This window comes from Capricornis sumatraensis, chromosome 4 (assembly GCF_032405125.1).
Source record: "Capricornis sumatraensis isolate serow.1 chromosome 4, serow.2, whole genome shotgun sequence".
In the NCBI taxonomy this organism is placed as follows: Eukaryota; Metazoa; Chordata; class Mammalia; order Artiodactyla; family Bovidae; genus Capricornis; species Capricornis sumatraensis.
Genome location: NC_091072.1, coordinates 124442315 through 124457082, shown reverse-complemented (window position 1 = coordinate 124457082; position 14768 = coordinate 124442315). Strand labels below are relative to the sequence as shown.

Genomic DNA, 14768 nt, shown 5'->3' with positions numbered 1-14768 from the left:
GGGCAACGACATATGTGTAAGCTGACAGATGAAAAGTAAAGAAACTGAGGTATATGTGTATAACGGAATATGACTCAGCCTTGGAAATTCTGTTTTTTGTCACAACATGAATGAACTTAGGGAGAAGGTAATGGCAACCCACTCCAGTACTCTTGCCTGGAAACTCCCATGGACAGAAGAGCCTGGGAGGCTGCAATCCCTGGGATCACTAAGAGTTGGACACGACTGAGCGACTTCACTTTCACTTTTCACTTTCATGCATTGGAGAAGGAAATGGCAACCCTCTCCAGTGTTTTTGCCTGGAGAATCCCAGGGACGGGGGAGCCTGGTGGGCTGCTGTCTATGGGGTCACACAGAGTAAGACAAGACTGAAGTGACTTGGCAGCAGCAGCAGCAGAATGAATCTAGACACCAATTTGAAGTGAAATAAGGCAAACACAGAAAAACAAGAACTCCTATGATATCACATTTATGCGGAATAAAAGAAAGACAAAGTTATAGACACAGGAGAATGATTGTTGCCAGGGGCCAGGGGGTGTGGGACACACAGAGACTAGTCAAGGGGTATCAGCTTTCCATTGTAAGATGTATAAAGCCTTAGAATATAATGTATAACGTGGTGACTCTAGTTTATAATACTCCATTCTATAACTGAAATTTGCTAAGAGAATAAAATTGAAGTATTCCCATCCAAAAAAAGGGGAATATGTGGTGATAAATGTGTTAATTAACTCAATGGTAGGAATCCTTTCACAATGTATATGTATATTAAATCATCACATTGTACACTTTGTATTAACGTTTTACTTGTCGATAATATCTCAGTAAAGCTGTGGGGGGGAGGGGAGAGCACATTTACTTCTCACAATGATCCCCTTAGGTAAATACAGCTATGGATTTTCTCTGAGTGAAAGAACCTGAAGCTTAAAGGATATTAAGCAGTTTGCCTGAGATCAGTAGCCAGTGGCAGAGGGGGGATTAGAAACAAGGTCTAATTTCAAAGCTCATGCCCTGAATCATTACAGAATTTGTAAACATTTCCATATGGTCCATATTACAACATTGAAAGTTCATGTATATACGGATTTTTGTTTTAAAGTTAAAAGATATGATAATGGACAACAACAACAAAATGCATGATTTTCTCTAGTCTTGAACTTTACATGTCCCTTTCATGGTTCAGAATTAGTTCAGTCTGATGCCAAAAATTCTCTTCTATCCTGCCTAGCTCCCTCTAACTTGGTGAGAAGAAGTAGAGTATCTATGTATATACAAATTTATCTTTTAACCAAACACAGAAATGATAGAAGCAGAATTAAAGGTTCTGACTTCACCACCACAAACTCCAGGAGCTCAGTGAACTAAAGCTTGGAATTATATGTGGTCACTAAACATGTGTGCCTAGCTAGTCTTATTCCTGTCCTGTGTACTAAGGTGATATCTACAAATCTTATTTAATATTTTCTCCCATAAACATCTCAGAATCCTTAAGGATGACACTGTAAAATATCTAGACACCAAAACTCTTTATTTAGGCTGTGCCAGTGAATAAAACATCACATGGAAATCTGGGCAATTCCTAGATATGTATTTAAAATTTTTTAAAATATGATTTCTTTAAATTAATGGACTTTATCTTTTTAGATGATTTAGGTTTGAAGAAAAAAATTGAGCAAAAAATAAGAGCTTGCATTTACTTTTCATCTCCCTCTAACTCAGAACTGACTTTATTTGTAACAACTTGCATTAGTATAGTACATTTGTTACAACTGATGAGCCAATATTGATACAAGCATACTTTGTTTTACTGTGCTTCACTCTACTATGCTTCACATATACTGTTTTTATAGTGAAAGTGAAAGTCGCTCAGTGACGTCCAGCTCTTTGTGACCCCATGGACTGCAGCCCACCAGGCTCCTCTGTCCATGGAATTCTCCAGGCCAGAATACTAGAGTGGGAAGCTGTTCCCTTCTCCAGGGGATCTTCCCAACTCAAGGATGGAAGCCAGGTCTCCCACATTACAGGCAGAATCTTTACCATCTGAGCTTTCAGGGAAGGTTTGTGACAACCCTGCTTTAAGCAAGTTTGTTGATGTCATTTTCCCATCAGCATTGTCTCGCTTTGTGTCTCTGTGTCACATTTTGGTAATTCTCATCAGTTCAGTTCAGTTCAGTCGCTCAGTCATGTCCGACTCTTTGCAATCCCATGAATCGCAGCACACCTGGCCTCCCTGTCCATCACCAACTCCCAGAGTTCACTCAGACTCATGTCTATCGAGTCAGTGATGCCATCCAGCCATCTCATGTTCTGTCGTCCCCTTCTCCTCCTGCCCCCAGTCCCTCCCAGCATCAGAGTCTTTTCCAATGAGTCAACACTTTGCATGAGGTGGCCAAAGTACTAGTATTCCAAATTTTTTAGTTATTATTTCTTGTCACAATTGTCTGAAAACAGTGATCTTTTATGTTACTATTGCAACTGTTTGTGGAGGCCATAAATTGCATCTGCATGAGACACTGCACTTAATCAATAAAAGCTGTATGTGTTCGATTGCTCCATTGACCAAGCATTCTCTGTCCTTCTTCCTCTCCTCAGGCCCCCTTATTCCCTGAGACACAACAATATTGAAATTAGGCCAGTTAACAATCCTGCAATGACCTCTAGATGTTAAAGTGAAAGAATCACATGTGTCTCTCTCACTTTAAATCAAATGCTAGAAATGATTAAGCTCAGTGAGGAAGGAATGTCAAAAGCCAAGACAGACCAAAAACCTAGGTCTCTTGCACAAAACAGTTAGCCAACTTATAAATGCAAAAGGAAATTTCTTAAAGGAGATAAAACATGCTACTCCGGCAAACACAAATGATAAGAAACAGCCTTACTGCTGATATGCAGAAAGTTGTAGTGGTCTGTACAGACGATTGGACAAACTACCCCATTCCCTTAAGCCAAAGGCTGACCCAGAGCATGGTCCTAACTCTATTTAATTCTACAAAGGCTGAGAGAGGTGAAGAAGCTGCCAAAGAAAAGTTGGAAGCTAGGAGAGTTTGATTCATAAGGCTTTAAAAAGAAAATATCTCCATTAACACAAAAGTGCAAGATGAAACAGCACCTGCTGATGTAGAAGCTACAGCATTATCTGTAAGATCTATTCAGATAATTACTGAAAGTGACTACATTAAATGACAAATTTTCAGTGTAGGTGAAACAACCTTCTATTGGAAGAAAATGCCATCTAGGGCTTTCATAGTAGAGAGGAGAAATCAGTGCCTGGCTTCAAAGCTTTGATGGACAAACTGACTATCTTGTTAGAGGCTAAAGTGGTTGGTGACTTTAAGTTCAAACCAGTGCTCATTTACCATTCTGAAAATCCTAGGGCACTTTACAGTTATGCTAAATCTACCTGCTTGTGCTCTATAAAGGGAGCCTCAAAACCTGGATGACAGCACGTCTATTTACAACAAGGATTATGAAGATTTTAAAGCCACTGTTGATACCCACTACTTGGGAAAAAAGATTCTTTTCAAAATAGTTCTGGTCAACGACAGTGCACCTGGTCACATGAGAACTCTGATGGAGATGTAAAATGCGATTCATGCCATTTTCATGCCTGCTAATGCAACATCTATTCTGAAGCTCATGGATCAAGGAATAGTTTTGGCTTTCAAGTCTTATTCTTTAAGGAATATGTTTCATAAAGCTAAATCTGCAGTAGACAGTTATTCCTCTAAAGGGTCCTTCTGTAACACATTTACCATGATTTATGATCATGATTTATGATTTACCACTTGTGATTCATAGTAAGAGTCAAAATATCAACATCCACAGGAGTTTAGAAGAAACTGATTCCAAACTTCATGGACAACTTTGAAGAATTTCATGACTTCATTGGAGGAAGTCACTGCAGATAGGTTAAAAATATTGAGAGAACTAGAATTAGAAGAGGTGCCTAAAGATGTGACTGAATTACTTCAATCTCATGATAAAACTTTAATTGATGAGGGGTGGCCTCTTATGAATGAGCAAAGAAAGTGGTTTCTTGAGATGGGATCTACTCCTGGTAAAGACACTGTGAAGACTGTTGAAATGACCACAAAGAATTGAGAATATCACATAAACTGAGTTAATAAAGCAGAGGTAGGGTTTGGGAGGCTTGTCTCCAAATTTGGAAGAAGTTCTAGTGTGGGTAAAATGCTATCAAATAGCATTGCAAGCTACAGAGAAATCATTTGTGAAAGGAATAAATGTGGAAAATTTCACTGTTCTCTAATTTTGAAAAGACCCCACTAACTACCCTGCTTTTGCCATCCGTCACCCTGATCCATCAGCAGCCATCATCATTGAGCTAAAACCTTCTATCAGCAAAAATATTGATTTACTAAAGGTTCAGATGAAGGTTAGTATTTTTTAGCAATAAAGTACTTCTAATTAAGGTGTGCACATTGGCTTTGTTTCTTGATGTTTTACACATAATGCTATTGCACACTTAATAGACTATGGTATACTGTAGACACAACTTTTTAGATAAACTGGAAAACCAAAAAATTTGTATGACACTTTTTTTTAATTTGCTTTATTGTGGTGGTCCAGAACAGAATCCACAGAATCTCTGCAGTACGCCTATACATTATTATTAACTAAAGCTCATAGTTTACATTGGGTTTCACTCTTGGTATTGTGCATTCTGTGGGTTTGACAAATGTATAAGGGCATGTATCCACCATTATAGCCTCCTAGAATTTCACTGCCCAGAGTACCCTCTGTGCTCTGATGACCCTCTGATGACCCTCTGTGCTCCACCTAGTCAAACCTCCTTCTCCCTTTATCCTCTGACAACCATTGAACTCTTCCCTGTCTCCAGCGATTTGCCTTTGCTGGAATGTCATGGAGTTGGCGTTAGATAGTTTGGAAACTTCAGATTGGCTTCTTTTTCTTTATACCTTTTTATGACTTGATAGCACATTTTTTTTTAGAACTAAATAATATTCTGCTGTATGTTTATAGCAGTTTGTGTATATATTCACCTATTGAAGGACACCTTAACTGTACTAGTTTTGGTAGTTGTGAATGAAGCGGCTATAAACATCCTTAGGCAGCTTTTTGTGTGAGTAACTTGCCTGAGGTCACATAGTGGTGGGCCAGACCCAGCCACCTAGTTCCAGAGCCCATGTCCTACAGACTCTCCCTGCAATGTTTTCTTAGGAGTATAACAAAACTGAAACTGTGATTTTTTTTCATAAGGTCTCCAGATGATTCCAGGTCTCCAATTGGTTTCTTGATTTCAGACTTGATCCTCTCAAAATTATCCCACATATAGCTACCACTGCAGTTTAACAAAAATGAAACTTACTCAAGTTATTTTCTGCCTCAAAACTTCATCCTCCTGTAGAAGAAGAGCTAGGCCCCTTAGCACAACATCCAAGAGACTTTATGTGAGCAGGTCTCTGCTTCATAACTTCTGTACACCTTCCCACATTGGCATTGCAGCAACAGGTAACAGTCTATGGTTTCTTACACACACTCTATAATCTCTAATTAGTTTCTGAAACACATGACTATATGGGCAGTTCTTACACCAAGTCTCATTCCATCAGGAAACGCCTATCAACCCATGGCCAAGAATCTTTTCCATATCAGACACTCCTCTTAACTCCACACACTTCACGGGGGATGTGCCCTCCTCTACACTTGTCAAATCTCCCTTAGAATTTTATTTATGGATTCTGTACTACAGTCATAATACAGGGGTCAACTTTTGCCTTTAGACTACAGGTTTTTTGAAAGCAGAATAGACCTCATTCCCTTCTTTTCATATATAAACATTATATAATTTAAAAATTTGACCAACACTGAGGAATGAAGGAGTGATCTAGTGGTTAGCCCTGGCCCCTAAATAATTCTCCATTACCATTATCAGTTCAGGTACTTTTGAATGAAGTCATCACTACTGAAAAAAAAACTCAGGAGTGGAAAGAGGGAGGCACAGGAGCTCTGCTCGGTACCTGAGCCTCGTCTGAGGCCTGCAGCTCCTGGGAGCTCACCAAGCCTCTTGACCAGTTTGTGGCAAATGGGAGAGAGCCTGAAAGGAGTGACATGGAGTATAATAAAGCAAGTATTCTGTCTCAAAATAAGACCAGAGATTAGGAAACACACAGATCAAAAGATGCTGAGTCAGTGTTAGTGAAATTTCCCAGTTGCATCATGGCTCCTTTAGAAAAGTTTTAACTGAAAATATCCAAGTTTTATTTCACATCGTGCCCTTGCACATAACTGCCAAGCCATAAACCTTAACACAACAAGCTTCCTGTTTTTATTCAAAGCAGTCTAGTGAAGAACACAGTTGCCATGTTTTATAAGATAGAGTTATTTTTCTCCCTCCAATTCTTTTCAGCATGCAGTGTGATTTAATGCCACTCTCTCCCTTTTTGAAAACCTAACAATGCTCGTTTATTTCTTGGTTATAACAAGTCACTTGCTTTAATGTGTCAGTTTTCTCAGAAGGCTGCCTATAATAGAACTGTCTTGATAACTTCAAAATAAAGCCTAAGAAATCAATTTTAAAGGGTAAAACCCTGCTATTGCAAGTTCTTTGTAGGTGTGTGTGTCAAATCAGGCTATTGACATTAAACTAGCTGACTTTAATTTCAATTCATTCACTCAACAATCAAGTATTGAGTCCTACATTTATAACATTACCTTAAAATAGATTGAAAGGCTTATCAAAGAACTTGCTAAATAATCTCCTAAGCTTGTTGACATGAATAATTCCTGATTTATGTTGAATGAATAGAGTTCTTGGTATTGAAGTGTTTACGCATCTTCCTTTTTATCAACCAGGGAAAAAAATTAACCCTCTAGAGAGGAAAAAAAAATCACAAAATATAGTATAATGCAGCTAGAAAGGGAAATAAACATCAGCCTAGCTCAGTTCAGTTCAGTTCATTTCAGTCGCTCAGTCGTGTCCGACTCTTTGCAACCCCATGGATCACAGCACGCCAGGCCTCCCTATTCATCACCAACTCCCGGAGTTCACTCAGACTCACATTCATCGAGTCAGTGATGCCATCCAGCCATCTCATCCTCGGTCGTCCCCTTCTCCTCCTGCCCTCAATCCCTCCCAGCATCAGAGTCTTTTCCAATGAGTCAACTCTTCGCATGAGGTGGCCAAAGTACTGGAGTTTCAGCTTTAGCATCATTCTTTCCAAAGAAATCCCAGGGCTGATCTCCTTCAGAATGGACTGGTTGGACCTCCTTGCAGTCCAAGGGAATCCCAAGAGTCTTCTCCAACACCACAGTTTAAAAGCATCAATTCTTCAGCGTTCAGCCTTCTTCACAGTCCAACTCTCACATCCATACATGACCACAGGAAAAACCATAGCCTTGACTAGACGGACCTTAGTTGGCAAAGTAATGTCTCTGTTTTTGAATATGCTCTTTAGGTTGGTCATAAGCCTTCCTCAAGATATTGAAATCTGAAACCCAAGTTTTCCCTGAACTCATGCCAAAACTCTCATAGCAAGAGAAGGCTGGGCTGTTTAGTAAGCGTTTTCATTATTTTGTTACAGTGAAGTCTCAAATGTAAAATGTATCATAGTTAAACATCAGTGTAAGTCTCAGTTGTATCCAAATCTTTGCCACCCCACAGACTGCAGCCCACCAGGCTCCTCTGTCCATGGAATTCTCCAGGCTAGAATACTGGAGTGGGTCACCATTCCCTTCTCCAGGGGATCTCCCCAACACAGGGATCAAACTCAGGTCTCCTGTATTGCAGGCAAGTTCTTTACCATCTGAGCTACCAGGAAAGTCCAAACATCAGTTGAAGAAGGTATTTAAGAGACTTTTTAAAAAATAAATTGATTCTAAATTAATTACTCTTTTAGACTACCTGTGTTTCTCATCTTCTGTGAAATACGAAAAATTGTTACACCATTTTCCAAGAGAGCAAGTATGTTAAAGCCATGGATACACAGATGCAGTTTTGTTCACAGTGACACACACGTACACAATTTCAGGTTAAGGAGCTACTACTATTCTCTACTGCCATCAATTCTGAATACTTTTCCTAAATGCAATTTACTCCAATTAATATCTTAATCATTTCAGCTGTAAAGTAGGGACAATATTAGTGCCTACCTCCTGGGTTAGTTGTGTGAAATGAATGAACATAGATAGATAGATAGATAGATAAAGCACTTACAATGATGTAGCACACAGCTGGTTTTTTTAAGGGTTAGATATTATTATTCATTCAAAAGCTGTGATATATATTTAGAAGTCAGACATGTCGTCTAATTTGTGTTCACAATTCAGATAGCATGAAAGTATGGGCTATAAGAAACCCAACCAACCTCACCAGTAACAAATAAGAGTATGAGGAGTACAAAGAAAGCTCACCTCCATAAAAAGATGATTATGTAAGAAGGTTAGAGTTGTCTAGGTTGAATTTTAAATGTGCTTGAGGAGCAGGCTTAGTTAGTTTTGAAAGTGGCAGAAATCTATTTCTGTTGCTTTACAAATGAAGATGTGTACTATCAGGAGGGTACTAAAGACATAAATGGCCTAGATTCAGTTAGGCTAGTTGGAGGCCTACAGAAGAATTAGAAGCTGGGGAATAGACCAAGAGCTGATGGACTGCGGAACAAGGAAGGAGGAGACAGTGGAAAGCATTAGCTGGGCAGAGATGTTCAGAGGTGGTATCATAGGAAGGAAATTTAAAAACATCAAAAATGAGGGGAAAAAGATAGGTGACAGAAAACTGAGACGAGGCAGAAGGGCAAACCTGTGGGCAGGAGGTAGAGGGAGGATGGAGACTGTGAGCGAGTGCTCTGAACTCATGCAGGCTAAGAGCAGGCTGAGAGCGGGGCCTACGACCTTACAAGCTCAGGAAGGGGAGAGCAGGAGGGACTGCTCAAAGCTTAATATCTGAGCCACCCCTGTATCCCCAATGGGCTCACTGAGTGCTTTTCAACATGGCGAAATTGCCTGAACAATATGAAACTTTAACACATTGGATTCTGTCAATAGTGCCTGTTTCATACCACAGTACTCACAAAGAATAACATGTGGCTGTGCATCAAAGTTTTCCCTAGTGGCTCAGACAATAAAGAGTATGCCTGCAGTGTGGAGGACCTGGGTTCGAACCCTGGGTCAAAAAGATCTCCAGGAGAAGGGAATGGCAACCCACTCCAGTATTCTTGCCTGGAGAACCTTATGGACAGAGAACCCTGGCAGGCCCCAATCCCTGGGATTGCATCAAAATCCTTGTTGCATCTTATTTAACGGAAGCTGGCAGAAAGAGCGCCTAGCAGTGTGCCCAGGACAGAAAGGGGCTGCTGTCTGCTATCATACAAGTGGAAGTCAAGCTGGGATGGCACAGGTGAGAAGTAGAAGCAAGGTGTCCTGGTGATGGGGTGAAGGGTACTGGGACAGCAACGCCAAACTTAGCAACAGAGGGATGTTGAGACAGGCATGGAGTACATGTTCACAGAATTTATCTCAGGGTGGTGGGGTTAATTTGAGGGTTTCCTTTGCAAAATGTATTTTCCAAGTTTTTCAAACATAAATATTTGATTTTGATGATTAAAAAGACAGTTTTCCAAAAGCAAAGAAAACAAAATAAAGTAAAAGCCACTGAGGTTGGTGCTACCTGGGCAAACCTGTATTTCCTGCTCACACATTGTAGTTTCTGCTCCCATGTGCCTTCAAGGTATCTTCTACCACCTGACAACTTGCTTTAGGGGCTTGGCATCTCAGGTTGAGGAGGACTGCCTCCACCTGGCAGCAATACCATCTAATTCTTACCATCAGCTCCATTATGGTGCAAAATTTTTCTGGGGTATAATTTTGAGGACACAGACCTTGAGATGTATCTGCAAGCCCTCATCATCAGTAGAAACTTTAAGCTGTTACCCTTCTGAATAGATACACTGAGTAAAATTGTTTTATAGGAAATATATGTGATCTTGAGCCACAGAGTTTGGAAGCTGGCTCCATCATTTATTAGCTGTATATTAGTTAATCCCTCTGTGTTCTATTTCCAAAATTACTGAAAAAGGGTAAGAATCTTACTCTATGCATTATAAGGATTAGACAGGAAATTTTAAAGTGTCTAGTGTATGACAGATATAAGGTGTTCAACAACAACAGAAAATAGCTGTTATTATTGTTAAACCAGGGAGGTGATTATGGCTGATTATGCACTTAAAGAGCATACCATTTAAACAGACAAGTAAGCTAATGATTGTAAGTGTAGAAAGTACGCTGATAGAGCTATGTTCTAGGAACCTGGAGGTGGGCACACACATTAGATTGGGAGGGGACCGGTTTCCTAAGTGAAGTGTGCTTGTGCTGAATCTTGATGAGAAGTAGAGTCTACCACAGGGACAGGCTTAGGGTGGAACAGAGAGGTACCAGCCTCAAGCACAAAATTTAAAAGGGGAGAGGGCAAAATACTCAATAATCAATAGAAATAATATTTTAATGCAATACTTTAAAAGTTGAATTAGCAAACTGTAGCCTGCAGGTTGACTGCTTGTTTGTATAAAGTTGTATTGGAGCAGAGGCTGCCCTTTAGGTGAGGTAAGGCAGGGGCACAGAAATGCAGGGTCAATTTCTGTCTTTATTTCAAGTTTGAATTTTTTTGTTTATTGTAGATTTTTAAATTATTTTTTAACATTATTTTTCTTGATCACTGCACTTACTGGCACCTCCTTAGATTTTCTGCTTCAGAGGAGTGCCTTACCCTGTGATGAGAAGATAGGAGAGATGGAAAAGTTAGGGGATACATTCCAGAAGGGAAAGAAGCCTTGTGAAGACCCTGGGGGCAGGCATGGAATGCTATCCTCACACCAAACAAGAAGACGGCTCCGCGGGGCTGGAACTAAGAGAGCAGGAGGGAGAAGGGCAGGTGAAGGGTCAGAGAAGCTGGGCAAGGCAGATCTTGAGGAGCTGTTAAGTACAAGCTTAAAATAACTAAAATTCTAGTGAAGCATCAACCATTTTCACTAGCAGATTGATGGGATAACATTTTTGTTTGAGAGAAAACAACTGTTGGAGAGCCAAGACCAAAGGATTTAAGAGGCTATTTTAGTTACAGGTATAAGGATGGTGACATGAACTCTGGAGCAGACAGTGTGGGACAGCAGAAGGGCCTAGGTTCACAGACATCTAGAAGGAGGGAACCTTGAATAAGCATTGACAATAACTATCCTAAAATCTCTCCCCTCTCTGCTAGAAAGATGGCAATGCCATTCACCTAGATAATTCATACAGGAGGAAGAGTAAGTCTGGGCAGAGATGATGATGGGGTTGGTGTGGACACAGGAAATTCAAGGTTCAGGTAAGAGGTATAAATGGAAATAACATCACAGGATGGTTACAATCACCAGGAGAGTTTCCAAAACTCCCCTGGAATGATAGACACTATGTGACCAGGCACCAAACTCAGTCCTTTTTCTTGGAAAAGTCAGCTGGGCAATGTGAGGCTGTGGAGGCCTGCCTTGTGCAGGGGTCTATGAATCTCTAATACTCAGAGTTCCCCTCAGAGAAAAACACTCATTGGTGTGTCTTTGTAAAGTTGCAAAGCCTGTCCCTCTAGTCATTACTGAAGGAACCAGGAGTTGGTGCCCAAGGGAAGTCAACTACAAGAGAGGTGCTTTGGTCCCAAATCCATTCTTATGGTCCCTTTGTATGGGAAGTTGATAAAATGCCCTTAGTGTAATCTACCAGAAGTAAGAGTATCCAAAAGAAAGTAGCAGGGATTAATGGATGCCTGTTCTGAGGAAACAATAAAATGACCAAAACAGGTGGGGAGCTGTTATATCTTGTTTAGCAATGAGCTATTGATACTTCTCCCTGAAACTGGCCATCCACATTGTCTGGCCAAGGAATTCCTGGGACTCATCCTAAACCAACAGTGGCCAAGATGGGTTTTGGTGCATGGAGTCACAAAGAGTTGGAGATGACTGAGCGATTGAACAATATTTTGGGGGTAATCCCTACAAGCCCCTGACATGTCATTAACATGTGTAGGTTTTTTCCATGTAACCTAAAAAAACTATAGGTGAAGTAAGGCCCCTTTCTCTTGGGAGAGCCAGAAGACCAAAGTCTGACGGCAAGGTTGTGACAGAAACCAGAAGCTCATAGCTAAGAAGGTTAGGACATAGGCAAATTCCGGAGCAAAACTGAGTCACAAGCCAGCACAGGAATCAGATCCTGCAGACTGACAATGGGGAACATAGGGAGGAGCCCCAACAAAACTCATTCAACAGTGACCTGGCCAAGTCAGTTCTCTGCGCCTTGTTTTTCTAATCTGAATAATGGAGTTAATCTTGGTACTTCTACATGAGGTTATGATGAGGATTAAATGAATTAAATGTGCAATGTCCTTATAGCCAGGAATAAAGTTAACATTATGTAAATGGCTGTCAAAAATACACTATTTGCTTTTATAAAAATTGACTTGTATTGGCCCTTTTCTCCCTTCTTAGACATTGTGTAGCTTCTGACACACATCACAACTAAAGTTAACCAATTGCCCAATGTACACCAAGGTCCTGGGTCAAGAAGATCCCCTGGAGGAGGGCACAGCAACCCATTCCAGTATCTTGCCTGGAGAATCCCTTGGACAGAGGACCTTGGCGGGTTTCAGTCCATGAAGTCACAGAGTCAGACACGACTGAAGCAACTTAGCACAGTACAGACACACATCAAGGCCAACAAATTGCTTGATTCAGCTTAGGGTTAAACTTTCTCAATTTGGTTTATTTAGCAGCTGTATACCGGACTGCCAGGAATATTAATACATTCCCCAGTGAATCTGGGGAAATAAGCACTTGTGTCTACACTGGATATTCAGTTTTTAAGGTTACTTGTAGGGGGAAAAAATATCATCCTACTCTGATGTAGTTCCTAATAAGGCCGCTAATCAACAGTAAAAGAATGTCTTTCAAAGTGAAGAAACAGCAGTTAACAAAGTCAGTTGCTGTGAATGTCCTTTATTTCCAGAGTCTAATTTTCCTGTTTGATAATAAGCATCTCCTTTATTTTTTTTTTCTATAAGATATGCTCTTTCTGATTCTGAAGTAATTCTTCTAACTGATATATATGCAATTCATTTTATACAATTTTCAATTGGCTAGAAAGAAAGAAAAGGTGATTTTCATTGAGAAGCTACTATGGTTTATGCACTATTCTCTTCACTGTTACACATTTTTCTCATTCATTTCTCACTGCACACTTATAAAGTTAGCAACATCATCCTCACTTAAAATGTGATTAAAGAAAGAATCTAGAATTGTTTTCTTCTCTTATTATATTGAATCCAGAAGATCATATTAAATTGTGAACACTTTTTTGTTCATATTTTCATAAATGATGAATTCCACATTAACACTGAAAGAAGATAATACAGTGCTTTGTTTTGTAATTTATTTCTTTGTCTATTTTGCCTCTCTTCACAACTTGAGGAATTTTTAGTTCCTTGACCAGGGAGTGACCAGGGACCCTTGACAGTGAGACCTCAGAGTGCTAACCACTAGATTGCCAGGGAATTCCCAAGGCTTTAGCCTTCTAAGAACTGCTCACAGGGAGTATTCACTCTGCTTCCCTCTGGTAAATGCTTGATGTGTGACATCTTCCCTTCCCTCTAGACATCCCAAATCTTCCAAGAATGAGGGTACAGGACTGCCAAAGAGCAAAGATTTAATACTGTGCTTTAACTTGACTTAATTCTAATAATCTGCAGCCTGATAACCTAAGGTTTAATGGATTTCTCCAATTGGCTTAATGATAAGGAATCTGCCTACAATGCAGGAGACTCGGGTTCAATTCCTGGTTTAGGAAGATCCCCTGGAGGAGGAAATGGCAATCCACTCTAGTTTCCTTTACCTGGAAAATTCCATGGACAGAGGAGCCTGGCAGGCTACAGTCCATAGAGTCACAAAGAGTTGGACATGACTGAGCAACTGAACACACACACACACAGTCTTTATGGGAGATGTGCCTTCTTGTTTGAAAACACTCAGAGCTTCTTATTTAAAAACACAGACTATGCTACTCTTCTGTCATAGCCAGAAATCTCACTGTAGAGACAAAAAGAGGAGAAGGAAAAGTTATCCAATTTTTAAGCTTCTTCTTTAACTTCCCAGATTTAATTGAGTGGTATCCTTTTTTTTCTTAAGGATCTAAGTGTATCAACTGAGAAGAGTTTCTCCTTTACTCAGTAAAAGAAGAGCTTCAAATTTTCTTTATTTAACAAAGCAAAAATGGCAATCAGACATATCATCAAAATTATTATCCTCTCAACTCATCTTCCTTCTATATTTATTCTTTGGTTTAGCCTTCAAAAAGCACTAACAAAATACAAGAGTAGCCACTGCAGAAAATTGCCAACTGATACACCATCCCAAACATCCACTTTCATGATTAATACCAATTATGTCCTAGGAAATGCTGTCTCTCTTGCCATGTATCCTCAACACAGTGTAACTGCATCTGAATGAATGCCAGGAAGGTTTGAGGTTGTGCCATTGTTAGTGTCAGAGAGAGGGGCTACTTTGGAGTATGAAGAGGGTTTGAGTGGCAGAGGCACATAAGCAACAAAGGAAAAGGCTAAATAAAAAAGGAGCAAAATAATTAACATTGAATCCTGCCCCTCAGATACTGTGAATACAATAAACTCCTGCATGATAAAGTGCTTTTCCTTAGTGGTGCTGAAAGTCAAGTGTCTTGTTTCTCTTTGTGTTCCAGTCTGATTCCAGATTAGTGATTCC

The 14768-nt window shown here is 40.0% G+C and overlaps 1 pseudogene; it reads left to right on the top strand.

Annotated features, from left to right (window-relative positions):
• The first annotated feature begins 2650 nt into the window (after positions 1–2650).
• The window catches only part of LOC138078728 (tigger transposable element-derived protein 1-like), a 39801-nt pseudogene continuing 27683 nt past the window's right edge, over positions 2651–14768 (top strand).